The following is an 18,154-nucleotide window of genomic DNA, read 5'->3' as shown; positions in this document are numbered from 1 at the left end:
ACCACTCTGGATGAAATGGGCAAATTCTCTGCTGGCAGAACCCCACTAATTTCAATGCCAGCAAAGAATTTTGTCCAAGGGTCATAGTCTAGATCTAGACTCCTCGGGGGAGGATTAGCTTGCAACAGGGATTTCTCAAGCCACTTTTGCACCACCGGGATTCTGGGTTGCTACAGAGCCAAATCGTCCCCTCGTGTAAGTTAGATCAGCCCTGGGACTGCTTTAAACTCACAGCCTCCCACAATCCCCATAGTGCCTAACACTATATTCAAGCCCTTTATGCTGGGTCTTCAAGGGGGGAGGTGTAGCATAAAGCTGCCCACTTAAGTCTTATAATGCACCTGTACCAGCAAAATTCTCCCCTAGTCCCTTCGGCTCATTTTCAGACCCTGTTACAAATAAAATTAAATGCTCACTCTGAAGCCTCAAGAACCTTTGGAGAAGTTCAGATCCAAGTCCAAAACTTCCCTGCTGGCTAAATCCCTCGGTGACAAGCATCGGAATATCCCTGCTCTTTGGCTCCAGTTCCAAACTTGGCAGCTTGAGCCCCCTCTCTGCTTATACTATTTTCAGAGGTGCAAAGACAGTCCCCCCACATTCCAAGGCTTTAATTATTAAAGCAAAAGCTGCGCCCGCAGTCCACTTCACAGCTTCTCTCAATCTGGAAAGCAGAGTCAGGTAAAGCCTTCAGGCTGCGTTACTGCCAGCCAAGTTGCTGTTTCCTGACAGTTGCTGGAGGAAGTGCGGCCTCTGGGGGAAAAAAAAACAAAAAAAACCCCCACCAGCATCGCAAGGAATAGCTCGATGCATGGCCCGAGTCCGAGGCGTGGCCAAGCTTTGTGGCGGCAGCAGGAGCAGCAGCTGCTGCCTCTGCCTCAAGCCTTTGGAACATTCAATGCACCAGACTTGGCCCTCTAGTTATTTTACTGACACTTACTCAGAACAGCAAGAAGCCCCAATTTAAGCCACACAGTGGGAGCTGGTTAAAATAATCTCACTGCAGATATGTGCATCAGCTGGAAGAAGTCTTACAAGACTTTAAGCAGCAGCAGGTTGGATAACACCAGGAGGCGGGGCCAGGTGGGAGGCAGCATTGTTTAAAGTTTTGAAGAGTCAAGACTCCCGGGTACTATTCCTGGCTCTGAGACCTCAGACAAGCTATCGAAGCTCATATTTGAAAATGAGGGTAATCTCCCGTAGCTGCTGGGGGGGAAGAGAGAGAGAGAGAGTGTGTAAAAGCCCTTTGAAGGACTCAGATGAAAGAGGTAAGAGAAGTACAAGTTACTGCTATTGTTGGAAGTCAGAAGACCAGTCAGCAGTTGGGGGTTGTTTGTTTGTTTTAAACATTCTGTGCCATATTTAACAATAGAACAAGCCATGACTTTAAGGAAGCCGATCTGTCTCTACACTCACATATGAAGCTGCTCTTCCACAGTCCTCTAATTCTCCCAGCATGCATTGCCCTGGTATCGCCAGTAACCCCTCCAATCAGCACTGGAGTCTGCTAACTGCCAATGGGGGAAGAACATTTGCTTTTGTCCAGAGTTTGAAATTTTCAGTCTAATTTCATAGACTCAAACATGCGAATGCTCTCTCTCTCTCCCGCTCTCCATTCTAAGGATGAGGCCCATTGGCAGGGAATGCTAGGGACAGACTGAACTGTCACTGACTATCCTGGAGACAGAAATAGTCTGTTGGTCCACACAGGAAGCTGGATCTCAGGAAATCCAGGGGCAATACAGTAACTCCTCACTTAAAGTTGTCCTGGCTAACGTTGTTATGTTGCTGATCAATTAGGGAACATGCTTGTTTAAAGTTGTGCAATGCTTCCTTCTAACATCATTTGGCAGCTGCCTGCTTTGTCCACTGCTTGCAGGAAGAGCAGCCCATTGCAGCTAGCTGGTGGGGGCTTGGAACCAGTGGGGACCGGCAGCCCCCCTATCAGCTCCCCCACCCCTAAGCTCCCCGTGCAGCAGCTGCCCAGCAGGCTAGCAATTGAAGCTGTCCCTCCCCCCACTGCCATGTGCTGCTGCTCCTGCCCTCTGCCTTGGAGCTGCTCCCCGAGACTCCTGCTTGCTGTGCAGGGGGAGGAGAGGAAGAGGGGGGCTAATGTCAGGGTGTCCCCCTCCCCCTGCACCCCACTTACCCCATCTTCCATAGAGCATGCGGGACACACAACAGGGCTCAGCACAGAGGGAGCTTGCTGGCAGCAGCTGTGGTCTCAGTAAGCTGATCTAATTAACAAGGCAGTGTATTTAAAGGGGAAATGCACATCTCTCTCTCGCTCACACACAGGGTGTGTGTCTCTGTCTGCGATGCTGTCTCCCCTCCCTCCATTCCTGTTGCCTTGTAGAGTGTGAGAGTTAACCCCTGAGGGCTCACCCGAGTGCTAGTTCATCATTTAGCAGTAAGGCATTTCCTGGGAAATATCCCACCCTCTGACTCCTCCACCTCAAATAAGCTTCACAATCATCATCACTGTTTACCAGTATTACATTGTTTGTTTAAAACTGTGTGTGTGTGTGTGTGTGTGTGTGTGTGTGTGTGTGTGTGAAATATAGTCTTTTGTCTGGTGAAAAAATTCCCTGGAACCTAACCCCCTCGTTTACATTAATTCTTATGGGGAAATTTTAAGCGAAACGATGTTAAGCCAAACATTGTAGTTAAGTGAGGAGTTACTGTACAGACCAGATTTCTGCTATAAGGGACAAACTCTCCCCTAGCCCATCATCATTAAGTCATCCCAAACAGATTCTCACAGGGTTTTCTTCTCCCTTGTGCCCCATCCTGTAGGTTTTTTCCAAACAATCCAGGCTCCAGAAAGGATCCTTCTAGGACATTAGTGATGAGGAAGCGAGATTATTAATATTGTTGTTAGGAGGGAGGTTGGGTGAAACCTTGTGGAAGCTGGTGGCATGATACCTGCCCTTTATTCAAAAACAAAATGTAAGAAACAGTTACGCTCATTTTTTATTTTTTGGAGTAAGACAGGTAAAACAATAGGAGCCACCGCCCACAACAGCAGCCACATGGAAGGCCAGTCAGAAGCTGAGCCATGCAGGCAGCAGGGTTTTACTGAAATGGAATGCAAACGCAAGGGACTGGGTGTGGTTTGATGGAAAGGAGTCTGTGAGCAGAAACATTGAGTTGCAGCTGGAGGAAGCTAGATAACAGGCAGATGACAGAAGTCAAGCAGTTAGCAGGAGAAACACTGGGAACAGGACCCTGAGAGAACGTGAAGTGAGCACCCTTTGGGGCAGAGTGCTGGCTGGAAAGAGGGTTGGCACTCTGAGCCAAGGAAATGCCTCGTTTCTACTGTGTTCAGGGAAACAAGACTTTGTTCTATTTTGGTAAGTAAACAGGATTGCATTAAAGGAATACCTGACTCCATCATCAATTTCTCTTCCTAATAGAAACAGCCTGCAAGATCCTGAATACTGGCTAACTGCTTGGGTCAAAAGGGATAACAATACCTTGCACCTCCCACTGGAGGATTTCTAAACACTCTACAGTCATGAATTAAGCCTTAAGATGCTCAGGACTAAATGCCAATATTTAAAAAGGGTAAAAGAGGACCGAGATAATTATAGGCCATTGAATCTGACATTGATCCAGGGCAAGATAATGGAGCAGCTGATAAGAGACTCAATTAATAGAAAGTTAAAGGAAGATAATTAATGCCAATCAACATTGTTTTATGAAAAATTAGATACTGTCAGACTAACCTGCTATCTTTTTTTAAATGAGATTAGCAGTTTGGTTAATAAAGGTAATAGTGTTGATATTTAGACTTCTATAAGGGGTTTGATTTGCTACCACATGACATTCTGAAAAAAGTTGATTGATACAAAGTTAACATGGCACATACTAAATGGACTTAAAACTGGCTAACTTACAGATCTCTAAATGTAACTGTAAACAGGGAATCATCATCATCAAGCAGGTGTTTTTCTAGGACAGCCCCCAGGGATCGGTTTTTGGCCCTACACTATTTAACATTTTCATCAATAACTTCTGCATTGCACTCAGTATAAAGAGGCTTGCCTTCCCCACCAGGTGGGTACATAAGTTCTTCTAGTATTTCCTTTGCCCCCATTGTACAAGTGTTTTATTTTCCTCCAAAGCAGGTTTGCAGTGAATTGCTAAACATATCCTCAAAGGGAGTAGGCAGGTTATACAGAGACAACCTGTGATATGTTCGCTATGATATTCCATTCCAAGGTATTCTAGGGCAATATTATATATGTCTATTTCTTCTGCTCCATATAGTCCAGGATACACCGCCACTTAATCTTCCATGTCATTGGTTATGGTCAATACAAACACAATCCCTTCCCTCACCCCCTCAGTTTCTGTTCCTATTCCACAAGTCCATTTGAGAGTATTCCAGACTACTGTTGCAATAAGCAATTTGGTTCCAGGCTCATTCCCTCCTTGAAGACTTTAGTGATGTTGCTGTTGCCTTATTGACTTTCTGTTCTAATAGCTGCTTCTTTGGGGCATCAGAATAGAGTCACCTTCTTCTGGCCAGTGACTATTCTAGGGTCAATGGCTTCATCCATTGTTACCAAAGACAGTGAATCAGCAACAGCTGCTTTTAAGGCTGGAGAGTGTGTGCTAGAGTCGCTTCTTCTACTTTATACTATACTCCAAGGAGTCTCATCTGTATGGCTCAAGGGATTGGTAACAGGTAATTTGCAGTCAGCCTTTAATTCAACTGAGGTATTTACCAGGAGTAGCGTGGCTGGGCAGGGGACCAGTGAGTATGGTCAGTCATCAACCCACAGCTGGATTGTCAGCCAAAGACCTTCATAGCAAGGGGGGCAGGGTGAAGACATTTCTGAAAATGGAAGGCTGGAAGGGGCATGGGGGGGCACATACAGAAGGAACTTCCATCTGAAGGAGCAGACAGCTGACAGCTGTCAAGATGGGCAGAGCTGAATGCATCAATGGTACCCGTGTGTTGTGCACATCCTTCCCCCTGCCACTCCTTCATCGAGCCTCAGTTAATTGAGGTATCAAGAGTAACATCAGTCAACTTCTGCCTCCCTCAAACAAACAATCAGCTGAAGTACTTTTACCTGTGGATGCATTGTAATCATCTGGGGGACATTGCAATCATTTGATCTCTCTCTAAAGCACCCAAGCCCAAAGTTCTCTCTCTCCCATACTAGCCCTACTAAGATATTCCTTTCAGCTGGATGAAGGTCAAACATCTACCAATGTTACTACAGGCAACTGGAAGCTCCAGTGATGTAGAGGTCTGCATTCAGCACAGAGGATGCTGAATTCTCTGTCTCTATGCCAAGCGTGTACATTTTAGCCAGCAACCTTTTCCAAAGAGACCAGTGACTCTGAGCACTCAGCTTCAGACACCATGTAAGAGCCTGATTTTCAAAGGGTGGGTGCTCACAACTTTGAGAACCCTTTAATGTGTCAATTTGAGTATCTAAAAAAATTGAGGTACCCAAAAATCACTAGTCACTTTAGAAAATCTTGGCAGTGGTGGCTTGGTTGTGATTATGAATTTGCTACACTACGTTCAGGCATTAGTGCCTGGACACACAGAGACTTAGATGTTACAACACTGAGTGTTGTGACACCAAACTTGTAGGCACATTGGAAAAGTCACTGGAACCTACAAACTCTGGGTTAGGCACCTAGACTCCCTGTATAATTCATGGGAAGATAAGCACTTGAGAATTGGATCCACAAAAGCCAGCATGCTAGCCAATGGGAGGTTCCGACAGGAGGGGTGTGTCCTAAGCCCTGGCCCTCTCACAGAGTTCAGTGCCTAAGTCCAGGCTGCAGGGAGACACCTCTCTCTGCTTGCAACCCACAGTTGGGAATCCACCTTGCCTGGAGTCAGGCACCTAAGGGTATGTCGGCTCAGGATAGTAAATCCAGGCTCAGAGTCAGGTTTAAACTCAAAGCCCCCTACTGTCCACACACAGCTCTTTCTGACTCAGGCCTGTGGACCCACCCTGGGGTTTGGTTCCAAGCCAGAGTCCTGCTAGGACTCAGGTCCAAGCCCAGTCATTTTGCCCAGCTCAAGCTTGGGTCACCAGAGTCATGTCCAGAGAATCCACCAATGCTATCCCACAATCCCCTAGGCCGGTGTTTCCCAGCCCTTCTTTCCCAAAACATCTCACTTGATTCCCGGGAACTGGAAGCGACCTCCTGGTTCAAACAGAGCTGCGTGGCATGTAACCCCTGCTCTCCATGCTGACCACACAACTGGAAACACTTAGCACTGTCCCATGTTATCTACAGCCAGCGCTGCTAAGAAGCCCTACAGTAACCACCAGGCTAAAGACTAGAAGGGAGGCTGCCATCTCCTCAACCCCTCCCACCAGCCATTAGGCATGCTCTGGGCACAGATCGTGCCCTGCAAGTGAGACAAATAGGGGAATGCCTATCTGCACCCGATTTGAGGATCATGCTGGGCTTAGGTACGAGATAGGCATCCGGGCACCTGCCTGACGCAGCAGCGCACATGCCCAGAGGAAGAAGCTTTAGGCACTTAGGAAACTTTTACAGTAAAGATTTAGGCACCAAGTGAGCTTAGGGGCAGCTGAGCGAGGGATCACAATAGTGCCTAAATCTAGGGCTTAGGTGCCTAAATTCCTTTGTGAAGCTGGGCCTATGGCAGTAGCTCTGAACCTTTCCAGACACTATTTGTGCCCCTTTCAGGAGTCTGATTTGTCTTGTGTATCCCCAAGTTTGACCTCACTTGAAAACTACTTGCTTACAAAATCAGATAGAAAAATACAAAACGTGTCACAGCGCACTGTTACTGAAACATTGCTAACTTTCTCACTTTTGCCATGGAATATAAATAATTGTACTTACATTTCAGTGTATAGTATAGAGCAGTATAAACAAGACATTGTCTGTATGAAATTTTAGTTTGCACCGACTGCACCAGTGCTTTTTACGTAGCCTGTTGTAAAACTAGGCAAATACCTAGATGGTGGTACATCAACTCAACACCCCCCCGGAAGACCTCTGTGTACCCCCAGGAGTACGTCTGCCTCTGGTTGTGAGCCACTGGCCTATGGCACCAAAGCATGGATGTGGCTAGGTTTCTGAAGTACTGGGTCTTCCAGTATTGTTTAAGTTTTCTTTTTAATTGAATTTTCAATCCACAACAAGGGGAACTCCAGGAAGAGCCTTAACGTTGACAGAAAGCGACAGTATCTTGGCAGTGCACTTGATTTGCAGCCTCACAGCTGCCAGTTCTCTATTTGAAATTAATTATTAGAGACAATAAAGAAGAAGTAGAGCCAGGCCTTTAGCCTGCATTGAAACGCACTGCACTTCAGGAATTGTTTGGAGGGACAGAAGGGGAGGTGAGGAGATACTTTTCCTCTAGAGAATAAAAATGTCCTTCAGGAGGGACAGTTGGCATCAACCATACTTCATCATGCTGAGAGCTTAACATCTCGCAGGGTAAAGCAGGATCAGAACTTAAATCCGAGACCTCTAATGAGCCCCTTGTGCTGCAGAAAGGACCCTTGGTCATTTAGTGGGTGGTACTCATCTCTCTTAGTATTGAAACATTCACCAGCTTGGGTTTAGGCTATAATGAGGCTATTATCTTTCATATGGTATCAAAAACTGAGGCTCAGTCTTGTCTGAGAAAGGGTATTGACCCTGGTGTCCTGGTTTAATTCTACTTCAGGCCAGGGGCGGCTCTAGCAATTTGGCCGCCCCAAGCAGTCATGCGTGCGGGAGGTGCACCGGAGCCGTGGGACCAGCGGACCTCCCGCAGGCATGACTGCGGAGGATCCGCTGGTCCCGTGGCTCCAGTGGACCTCCTGCAGCTGCGGAGCGTTCGCTGGTCCAGCGGCTCCGGTGGAGTATCCGCTGGCACACCTGCGGGAGGTCCATGGGAGCCGCAGGACCAGCGCACCCTCCGCAGTCATGCCTGCGGGAGGGACACTGTCCCGCGGCTCCGGTAGACCTCCCGCAGGCATGACTGCGGAAGGTCCGCCGGACCCGCCTGCCGCCCTTCCGGGAAAATGCCGCCCCAAGCACACGCTTGGCGCGCTGGGGTCTGGAGCCGACCCTGCTTCAGGCAATTACATTCTGCTTCCTTAAGTTTCCTTCCAGTTTGTTAGATACAAGAATCTTCGTGTCCTACCTTAAGTTTTTGTATAGCATTACTGGGGGCTGTCTTCCACTCTAGCAGCAGCTTCAATTCACACATTCTTCAAGTGTCAGAGGGGCAGCCGTCTTAGTCTGGATCTGTAAAGGCAGCAAAAAGAGTCCTGTGGCACCTCATAGACTAACAGACGTATTGGAGCATGAGCTTTCGTGGGTGAATATCCACTTCGTCGGATGCATTCTTCAAGTGCTTCACAATGAATGGCCCTAAATCGGAGTTCTTATTTCTACCTGATCCAGATCTTTAATCTCTCATTAAAATCAGGCATACAAGACACATTACCATGATTACAATATTGATGTCAAATAAGGCACACTCCTTTAACTGTATGTCCGCAGCATGAGAATTAGGTTACTGTACTAGCCACCTTAAAATAGTAAAACTTTCCATCCATTTTACTTTCAAACAGTAAAACGGAAGTCGTATGTTCCTTGGGGACCTGTGTCTTCTGTGAAAAGCCACACAGTGGCTCTTAAATATGTCCTATAATCACTGGTAACTTACAGCGTGATCATTTTGCATTAGGCAAGATGCAGGTGAGACACACGGACTCAAATATTATCTGGTCACTAAAATGAATGGATTTTCCACTATGTGCAACCTGGGTCTAGCCACAGAAATCTCTTGCCGCCTTGCAGCACCAGTGAGAAGGTCACTGGACGTTCATGATCTGGGCCATAATAGGGGCTGTCATTTATTGTATGTTTGTATAGAGCCCAACACAGCTGGGCTCTGATGCAGTTGAGGCCTCCAGGTGCTACCACAGTATAAACAATAACTGTAATAAAGGGTAATGAAGCTACACTATAGCCTGAAAAATTCACGGCAGGCCAAGAGTTAAGCAGGAGAGAAGAGCGGAAGTGGAGGCAAACCGGTGAAGAGGGGAGAGGAAACAGAGTTTCCGCAGCATCCTCAAACTGTTTTCCGCTCATTGGAAGCCAGGAAATATTTACTGAATAACAGCTCAGCTCTGGCTAAGTATAGTATGTAAATCTGAAAACAGCACTTCTTAAACAGCGCATCATTCAGGGGACAGTTCAGGTCATACCAGAGTCTACATGATTCAGGAGTCTAGTACCTGCCAGGAACTGTGCACGCTCAGTTCCCAGGACATTCAGGGTATGTCTACACTGCAATAAAATACCCACGGCCTGGCGTCTCAGACCCTAGGCCAGTTGATTCAGGCTCACGGGGCTATAAGATTGCTACGTAGACACTGGGCTCCAGCCAAAGCCTCAACCAGGGCCGCCCAGAGGGGGGCAAAGGGGGCAATTTGCCCCGGGCTCCGCAGGGGCCCTCAAGAGAACAGCTGAGGCTCCCGCCTCCGCCCCTCTCCTGGAGCCTTAGCATATCAAGCGGCATGTCTCCGCCGGGGCCCCTGAGCCCCGCCCCGCTCAGAGCCGCGTGGGGAGGGGGCGGGGCTGGGAGCTCCAGGCTGAGCTCAGCTCCCTCCGCTCGGCGTGGAGCTCCCAGCTCCGCCCCCTCACCACGCAACTCCGAGCGGGGCGGGGCTCAGGCCCCGGCGGAGACACGCTGCAGCTGTTCTGTGAGGCGCTGAGGCTCCAGGTGAGGAGGGAGCCAGGGGCGGTTGGCTAAGGGGCAGGGAGTCCTGGGGACAGTCAGGGCACAGGGAGGGGGCGGGCAGGGAATGGGGGGGTTGGATTGTGGGTGTTCTGGGGGGTGGCTAGGGGTTGGGGCAGACAGGGAGCAAGGGTGGGGTCACGGGGTGGTGGTTGGGGCTGGGGGTCTCTGGGAGATGGTGAGGGGACAAGGAGCAGGATGGGTCAGGGATTCTGAGGGGAAAGTCGGGGGGGCAGGAAGTGGGTGGTGGTCGGCTAAGGGGCAGGGCCAGGCTGTTTGGGAGGCACAGCCTTCCCTACCCTAAAGCTTATTCAGCAGTTTGAGGCTTGCAGAAGAGCCAGGCTGTTAGCTTTTCCATTAGGGCTACCATCCCTTTCACTTCTCAAATGCCAAATTATAGTCTACATGTAATTTCAGTGCCATAGGGAGATTCATGTCAGGGGAGGCAGGGGCGGCTCTAGGCACCAGCAAACCAAGCTGTTGCCTGGGGCGGCCAAATCTAGGGGGCGGCAGGCTGGGCCGGTGGACCTGCCGCAGTCATGCCTGCGGGAGGTCCACCGGAGCCGCGGATGACCGGACTTGCCGCAGGCATGACTGCGGAGGGGGTGCTCGTCCCGCGGCTCGGCTGGACCTCCCACAGGCATGACTGCGGCAGCTCAAGCGGAGCCGCCGGACCCGCGAACCGTCCGCAGCCGTGCCCGCGGGAGATCCGCTGTTCCCGCGGCTCCGGTGGAGCTCCCGCAGTCATGCCTGCGGCAGGTCCGCTCGTCCCGGGGCTCCGGTGGACCTGCCGCGGGAGCTCAACCGGAGCCGCGGGAAGAGGGGACCCGCCGCGGGACCGAGGAAGGGCGGCGCAGCACACCGCGCTGCCTGGGGCAGCCTATTTTCTAGAGCCGCCCCTGAGGGGAGGGTAGCTTCATTTAAAATTAGTCACTGGGGGAGGGATCACATGAGAAGAGCAATAGCCTTCCCAACCCTACCAAGGGAGACCCCCCTCCCCTGCATTCCCTGAGGCTTCAGAGGGGTTAATTCAGTGGTTCTCAAACTTTTGTCCTGGTGACCCTTTCACATAACAAACCTCTGATGCGACCCCGCCCCCTTATAAATTGAAAACACTTCTTTATATATTTAACACTATTATAAATGCTGGAGGCAAAGCGGGGTTTGAGGTGGAGGCTGACAGCTCACGACCCCCGGTAATAACCTCGTGACCCCCCCTGAGGGGTCCTGACCTCCAGTTTGAGAACCCCTGGATTAATTTAATTTTAGCACCCTGTGTCCATTCACATGCATGTGCTATTTTGAGCATTTCAGTTTTGACAACATAGGCTCACCCCAGATTCTGGAACAAGCTCAAATGCTCAGTTTGTGGAGTATGTACATAAGCTATAGTAAAGAAAAACCCACAGTAACCATCACCAGTTTGTGAGGGACCACATGGAGCCAGTCTCTAGGAAACAGATAAATGCATGGAGATTAAGTCCATTAATGGCTATTAGCCAGGATGGGTAAGGAATGGTGTCCCTAGCCTCTGTTTCTCAGAGAGTGGAGATGGATGGCAGGAGCGAGATCACTTGATCATTGCCTGATAGGTTCACTCCCTCTGGGGCATTTGGCATTGGCCATTGTCAGTAGACAGGATACTGGGCAGGATGCCCTTTGGTCTGACCCAGTATGGCTGTTCTTATGTTCTAACCTAAATGAACCCAAAGTTATGGAGACAGATATGAGTCAAGGAAGCCAGCAGAGTTTCAGAAACCTGGAAAAATCTCTGCCTGGATGGGCTCAGGTGTTTGGTTACAAGCTGAGGTGGTTCAAAAAAGTTTTAGATTTTTTTTTTAAGCAGAATTTTTTTTAATTGTTTCTTTAAACAATCAAATACAGCAAGCAGAAAATATTTGGCCACACACTTCTGAAACCTCAAACCATATTCAGGTTTTGGCAGACTAATTCCAGCTTTTCAATTAAAAAAACCACAACAAATTTTGAAGGAAAGCAGACATTGTCCGTGATTTTTTTCTGCTTTTTAAAAACCCCTAGTTTTCGATCCAGAAAAAGTTTTGATAGAAAATATTTGTCCAACCCTTTTAATGAGCTTTATGCCTTTTAGCACTAGCTGATGCTGAGAACCGGTGATACCTTGTAAAGAAGTTCTCTCAAAACTGGGTTTGTGCCGAAATGCGGAAGGTTTATTTTTCCCAGGGGCGCCTGTGGAGGGGAGCAAGTGGGGCAATTTGCCGTGGACCCCGCAAGGGCCCCCAGGAGAATATAGTATTGCAATTTTTTTTATAGAAGGGGCCCCCAAAATTTCTTTGCCCCAGGCCCCCTGAATTCTCTGGGCGGCCCTGGCCTCAACATCTACACTGCAATTTTATAGCCCCACAGCCCGCGTCAGCTGACTCAAGCCAGCTGCCGCCATGTCGTGGGTTTTTTATTGCTGGGTGGATGTACCCTTAGTAACTCACAACAGGGCTCAGCACCTCACAAGCTTCGCACCTCAGCACTTAACCAGAGACATCTGCCCTTAGCTGAAATTTGCCATCTTCGAATGGGGCAAATGAAAAGCTTTTGTCATAAGCTGGGGGGCGGAAAGGGAGGAAGTTAACTTTTTAAAAAGAAACTTTGCCTGCACTTTGTGCAAGCGCCATTAAACAGCTGGGTTATTCCTGAAGGATCTGTGAGGATTCCCCCACTCTCGTTCTCCCACCCCCTCAGCTAGCATAATCTCAGGCTGAGGAAGACAGCTAAACAGGTTCCCCCTTTATAGTTAACCACTATTACTTCCACAGTATACCTCTTTTGCCAATATTTATTGCCTCTAGGCTGCAGCCACTGCCACCAGATGAGGGAGGAAGTGATGTTAGTTGGATTGCAGTAATGTCTAGAGGTCCCTATTGAGCTCAAGGCCCCCTCACTGTGCTAGGCACTGTACAGACATAGTAACAGTTAATCTAGTACAGGAGACAAATATTTTATGGATGGGAAAAATACTGAACCACAAGTTTCCCCTGGCCATGGAGCAAGTAAAGGAATAAAAGCTAGGGGCCCATGTGAGAAAAAAAAAAAGTGTGGCCATTCACTTCCCTATAGGCACAGTCTTTTTACCTTCTCCATATTAACCTCCATAAAAGCAATCACTGTGGGTTAGTTATTATGAGCCTGATTTTTCAGAGGAGCCAGCACCCAAGGTGCTCATTGGTTTCAGCTGGAACTCTTGGGGCCCAACTTATCCCTGGTTTAGGTCTACTGACTGCAGTGCAGAGATTTCTGGGATAAGTTTGACCCCTAGGATTCAGAAGCTCTGGAAGGCAGGCCCTATTTTACAGGCCTGCTGAAAACTCACTTACAGGGCCACAAAGCCTTGGGCTACTGCTACATGAAAACCTTTGCTGCAATCAGTCTAATTACCGTGAACACAAAATCATATCCAGGAAAAAAAAAGGACAATCTTTGCCTATGCTCTGATGTCTAAATTGGCCCAGTCAGCAAATAAATAATAATAAAATAAAGCAGAGCCTGAGTCAGAAAGCAAGGACCCAGCAGAGAACTTTCTCCAAGTTTGTAGGCACTTGGGTCCAGTCTATTGGCTTGGGCCCCACCTCTAAATATTCAAAACCATCTTGAATAAGCTTACTTGCCAGTTAAAGATTTTGGCAACCCAAATGGAGCCTGCACCTTGAAGCAGTCACCTAGAAGAGATGCCCCAAAACACTTCAAACACCAGCCACGTTTCAACTGTTTTGTTGGTTCATTACAAGCTCAAAGCTCATCCCAGGTTTGTCAAAAGATTCCCTGAGATTATGATGAGACCTGAGGCTAGTGCACAGTTCTGCATTGAAGCATGAGAGAACCTGCCTAGGTTTCCAACCAGGTCAAACGCTACATTTGTAGCAAAGTTCCACTTGACTTTTGGTGTTTGTCCAAATCTGAAATGCCAGGCTGGCAAACCCACACAGACTGAAACCAGAGGAAATGTTTGCACAAACCAGGATGTGTTGAAACTATCCAAGTCTACTTATGTCTATCCTACACCTCTCAAAAAGGTAAGAGATTTTTCCCTTTAATCGACTATAAAAATGGTTTACTGAAAAGTGCATCATTTACTCACCAAAGGCCAGATTTTCTCTGCTTCTGCTGAAAATGTGGACAGAAGAGTCTAAACAAGATAGTATCAACCAGCTCCACCCAGAAGTCCTTCCACTAGGTCTCCATGGCAGATAGACTTATGAGAATTCCAGGGCAGCAGGGAGCACCTGCTGTCCATTATGTTCTCCATTCAATCAGGTTTGAAGGCTGTTTGAACTTAAGCAGGATTAACATGCACAGAGAACCCTCTACAGCTGCTCCTCTGCAACCACAGGCAGAGTCAGCCACTGGCAGCAGCACATCTCCTTTCAGATCTCCTTGCCCCTCTCCTTTAGAAGCCATGTTGCCAGGAGGAGAGAAGGCCAACAGGATGGCTGTGTGGAAGTACAGGCTCTCTGTGTATCTTAGGAAATCCACCGATTTAGGTACTGAACACACTTGCCTGTTCTAATGGTAATGATACTGAGCACTCATACAGCACTTTTCCTCCATAGAATGAAATGTGCTTTACAAAGATAAGTAAGAGTTTTCAGTTTGATAGATGGGGAAACGGAGGCAGGAAGAAGTTAAAGGAAGTGTCCAAGGGCAGATAGCAATTGAGTGGCAGAGTTCAGAAAGGAAAGCCGGTCTCCCGACTCCAAGCCCAGTGCCCTATCCACCGCACTAGGTAGAAGCTCCTTCACTTTCATGTGACACTGCTTCTGGTCCAGCCTATCCCATCTCCTGCATCCCCTGTGCAATCAGCTCATAGAGGTCCACATTTCTACAGCCGGTCAGCAGCTATGCCTGGACAGCCTCTTCTCCCCACAGGCCCAGGAGATCCAGTATCTCCAAGACAGAGCACGTGCAGCGCTTGTAGCCAGCATGGTCAGCTGGGCCGTTGCACCCAACAGTGGAGAGCTGCTAGGTGTGCTCGTCAAGCTGGGAAATCAGGAAAAGTCACTTCAAAAGTTTGCAGGGCTTTAAAGGGGAGGGGAAGTTCGAATCGCTGTGACCCCTGAGTTGTGAAGTTCAAAATTGTGACCAGAGCAGTCAGTGTCAGGAATTGTGGGATAGATGCTGGAGGACTGTCAGGGTCAACGTAAGTAATGGAGTGCCTACACACCCACTGCATTGACCTCAGTACATCAACCATGGTTCAATGCCACTCATGGAGCTAGTGTTACTATGTTGGCATAAACAGACAAATTTAAGTGCACAGACATACACCCAGGTCAATGCATAGCAGCTTACAATGACCTAACTTTGTAGGGTAGCCCCAGCCACCTTTACTAGTCCTATTCTGTCTGCTTCTTTGTACTCTGCACACACACATGCTCCCTGTCCCCCACAGGTCCTCTCCCGCATTGTGTGCTGTTAATTACTTCCATTGCTATTGCCAGCCCAGGTAGAACCTATTTAATTGCAGACAGCTGGTGGCTAACTAAAGCAGTCTGAAGCAAAGAACAAGAAAAAAAAATCAGGCCCTAATAGAAGAACCTTGTTTCCCCAGCTTAACCTCCCTTCTCCCCTTACTTCTAAGTGCATTGGGCAAAATTAGCCATGTATAGGAAGTGTCGCTAGCTGAGATGTAGAGGGCACACAGAAAATTCTAGGTAGCACTTTTTCCTGAGTTATCACCAACTGGTCCTAACGCCAAGCAATTCTTTAAAAAAAAAATTACTTACATGCCATGTGCAGTTAGAGGACTTAGGTGCCAACCCTGCAAAGAGCTCTGCATAGCTCTGCAATGAGCTCACACAGAGTCTCATTGTCTTCACTGGTTCTCTGTGCAGGGGGGTCTACCTGCCTAGATCATAATGCAAGGGCAGGGCCTTATACTACAAGTATTATGAGATTTAGTTCATACATCTTAAGGGGATGTTGTCAAGTTAAGCAGAAGGGCTTTCTAAAAATGTTTAATACTTTTAGAGTATGAACAAATCAATTTTTTTTAAATTGTTTCAGACCTTTCACAGCGTTAGCAACTCAATTTTTTTTGTGAGCAAGAGATTTCAGATGGGGCTGGAGCTCATTTTGTGATTACACAAAAAGCTTCAGCCCCCTCACAAAGTTCAGCCTGGCCAGAAGCCATCAGTCTCTCTCCCCTCCTCTTGCTGTTCTCACAGAAGAGGGAGCAAAGAGCTCAGCAACTCCTCCACCTCCTATCTGGTGAGCGACAGGGACAGGCTGGTGCCTCTGCTTCTCTGCAGCATCTGGCAAAGGAGAAGAGGGGGTTGAAGAGACCCAGTTGCCCCCCAGCCAGGGAGGGAGGCGAGGAGACCCTGCTGCAGCCTTCCAAGCCTGGGAGAAAGGAGTGAAGAACCCAGAAGGAGCAGAAGTGAGGCTGGAGAGCTGAATTGATGGGGGCTGGAGGACAGGATTAATTACTGCCCATTTCCTGTCCAGAGGTGGGGGTGAGAGTTCCTACAGTAGAGGCCAACCTCACCCTACCCAATGAATTTGGGAGAGATGCCAACACTAAGTTGTGTCTCACACATGCTGAGGGTGGGCAGTTAAAAAAAAATGGAGACACCAAAACACTTTAAAAATCTCATGATTTTTGGGTGTCCTCTTCCTGACTTTTTAATCGCTTTAAGTTGGCAACATTGTTTTCATTGTGTATTGTTTACTTTTCTTCTATTTTATTAAGTTTGAACAATGAAACTAAACTGATCAATTTCACTTCCTGGTTCTCCTGCTCTAGCAGTGTGATGGTAGCATTTCTGGAGAATTAAAGTTTTGGTTGAGTGCCTTTAAATACAGAATCTGATATGAAGAGATTTATTTAATATCTGTTTGGGATTTATACCTAAATGAGAGCTGGCAGCACCCCTTTAAACATGTTAATTTCATCCTGGGTTTTCTGGTTTTATTTGTAATATATTCTCACCTGAGTTGATGGAGGGGTCATCTTTTGACTAAGAGATAAAAATCAAGATCCTGATCATTTTAATGACTTCAAAACATCATAGGTAGATCTACTGCAGTAAGACACCCAGGGCTGGCCAGGGCCAGCTGACTTGGGCTCAGGCTGAGGGGCAGTATAATTGCAGTGTAGACATCTTGGCTCAGGGTGGAGCCCAAGTTCTGGGACCTTTCCCCCCGCCCCATCACGGGATCCCCAAGTCTGAATGTTTATACTGAAGTTTTGTGATCTTGTAGCCGGAGTGCAAGTCAGCTGCCCTGTAGATATTTTATACAAGATCCAGGGGGTCCTGGCCAAAGTTCTGTGGTTTTAACTGGATGCAGTGCACTTCATTTCTTGACCTAAACTGCTGTGCCTTGTTTGCTGTCAGCTTTTACAAAACCACTGCATCCTTCCATCCCAGAGAAGGCTGCTTTTCAGTGACTGGCATTGGGCAAAACTTACAAAGCACTAGATGCTTTGTAAATATAACAATCAAGATATAGGCATACTACATTGGCCTGTATCATTTAGAGACTTAATCAATGCAGAATTTTTCCAACATACTTCACAGTACAAAACTTTCTGCCAACCAGTGACCTGGGATTCCCCCCGAGATGCTTTACAGTAGACTGTTAATACATGTCACAGAAAGCATTTAGTTTTACAGATCTGTATTGGTTGCTAAGCATTCCTATACCTGTGATTTCTTCAGTGCTTATATATATATGACACTAAGCTGATAGTTCCATGGCCTTTTTTTTTATATTATTATTAAATAAAGCCATTTCCCACATGCAGTGCTTAAACCATGCTGCCAGGAACTGAAATATTAATAGGTAGAACTTCCTGGAATGATTTTAGTGTCACTGCTAGAAACCAAAAAAATTAACAAGCTATGAGGTAATAATTGTGAACGGTTCAGTTACTTTAAAAAAGTTTCTTCACAGTTGTTAGCGAATAAGGAACATAAGATTATGCTGTGGACCCACTATATTACCTTAAGGCCCTGATTCTGCAAACATTTACGCAAGTGCTTAACTTGTAAAGTCCTGGGACTGGTCACAGTAGTAAGTGATTTCAGGATTTGGGTTCAAATCTACCAGATTACAGATTTTGAATTAAGGGTTAGAAAGTGAAATCTGGTACTTTTTAAGTCTGTTTCTGGGTGCTCAGCACCTTGCAGGACTAGGTCCATTTAGGGTACGTCCATACTACCCACCCGGATCGGCGGGTAGCAATCGACTTCTCGGAGTTCGATATATTGCGTCTCATCTAGACGCGATATATCGAACTCCGAACGCGCTCCCGTCGACTCCGGAACTCCACCACCGCGAACGGCGGTGGCGGAGTCGACGGGGGAGCTGTGGACGTCGATCCCACGCCGTGAGGATGGGTAAGTAGTTCGAACTAAGGTAGTTCGACTTCAG

General features: G+C 47.6%; 1 long non-coding RNA gene across 1 annotated transcript in view; it reads right to left on the bottom strand.

Moving 5' to 3' along the window:
* Window positions 1-13,983, bottom strand: part of LOC120401508 — a 37,537-nt gene extending 23,554 nt beyond the window's left edge. The window contains exons 1-2 of the long non-coding RNA XR_005596495.1: window positions 13,860-13,983; window positions 8,147-8,250 (exon numbers count right to left, since the gene is read on the bottom strand). This is a non-coding gene — a long non-coding RNA (uncharacterized LOC120401508). The remainder of the gene's footprint in view (window positions 1-8,146; window positions 8,251-13,859) is intronic.
* Between the last annotated feature and the right edge of the window lie 4,171 nt (window positions 13,984-18,154).

Source organism: Mauremys reevesii, linkage group 3, assembly GCF_016161935.1.
Source record: "Mauremys reevesii isolate NIE-2019 linkage group 3, ASM1616193v1, whole genome shotgun sequence".
Taxonomy (NCBI): Eukaryota; Metazoa; Chordata; order Testudines; family Geoemydidae; genus Mauremys; species Mauremys reevesii.
The sequence above is the reverse complement of the archived record's forward strand: the minus strand, read 5'-3'. Positions and strand labels throughout refer to the sequence as shown.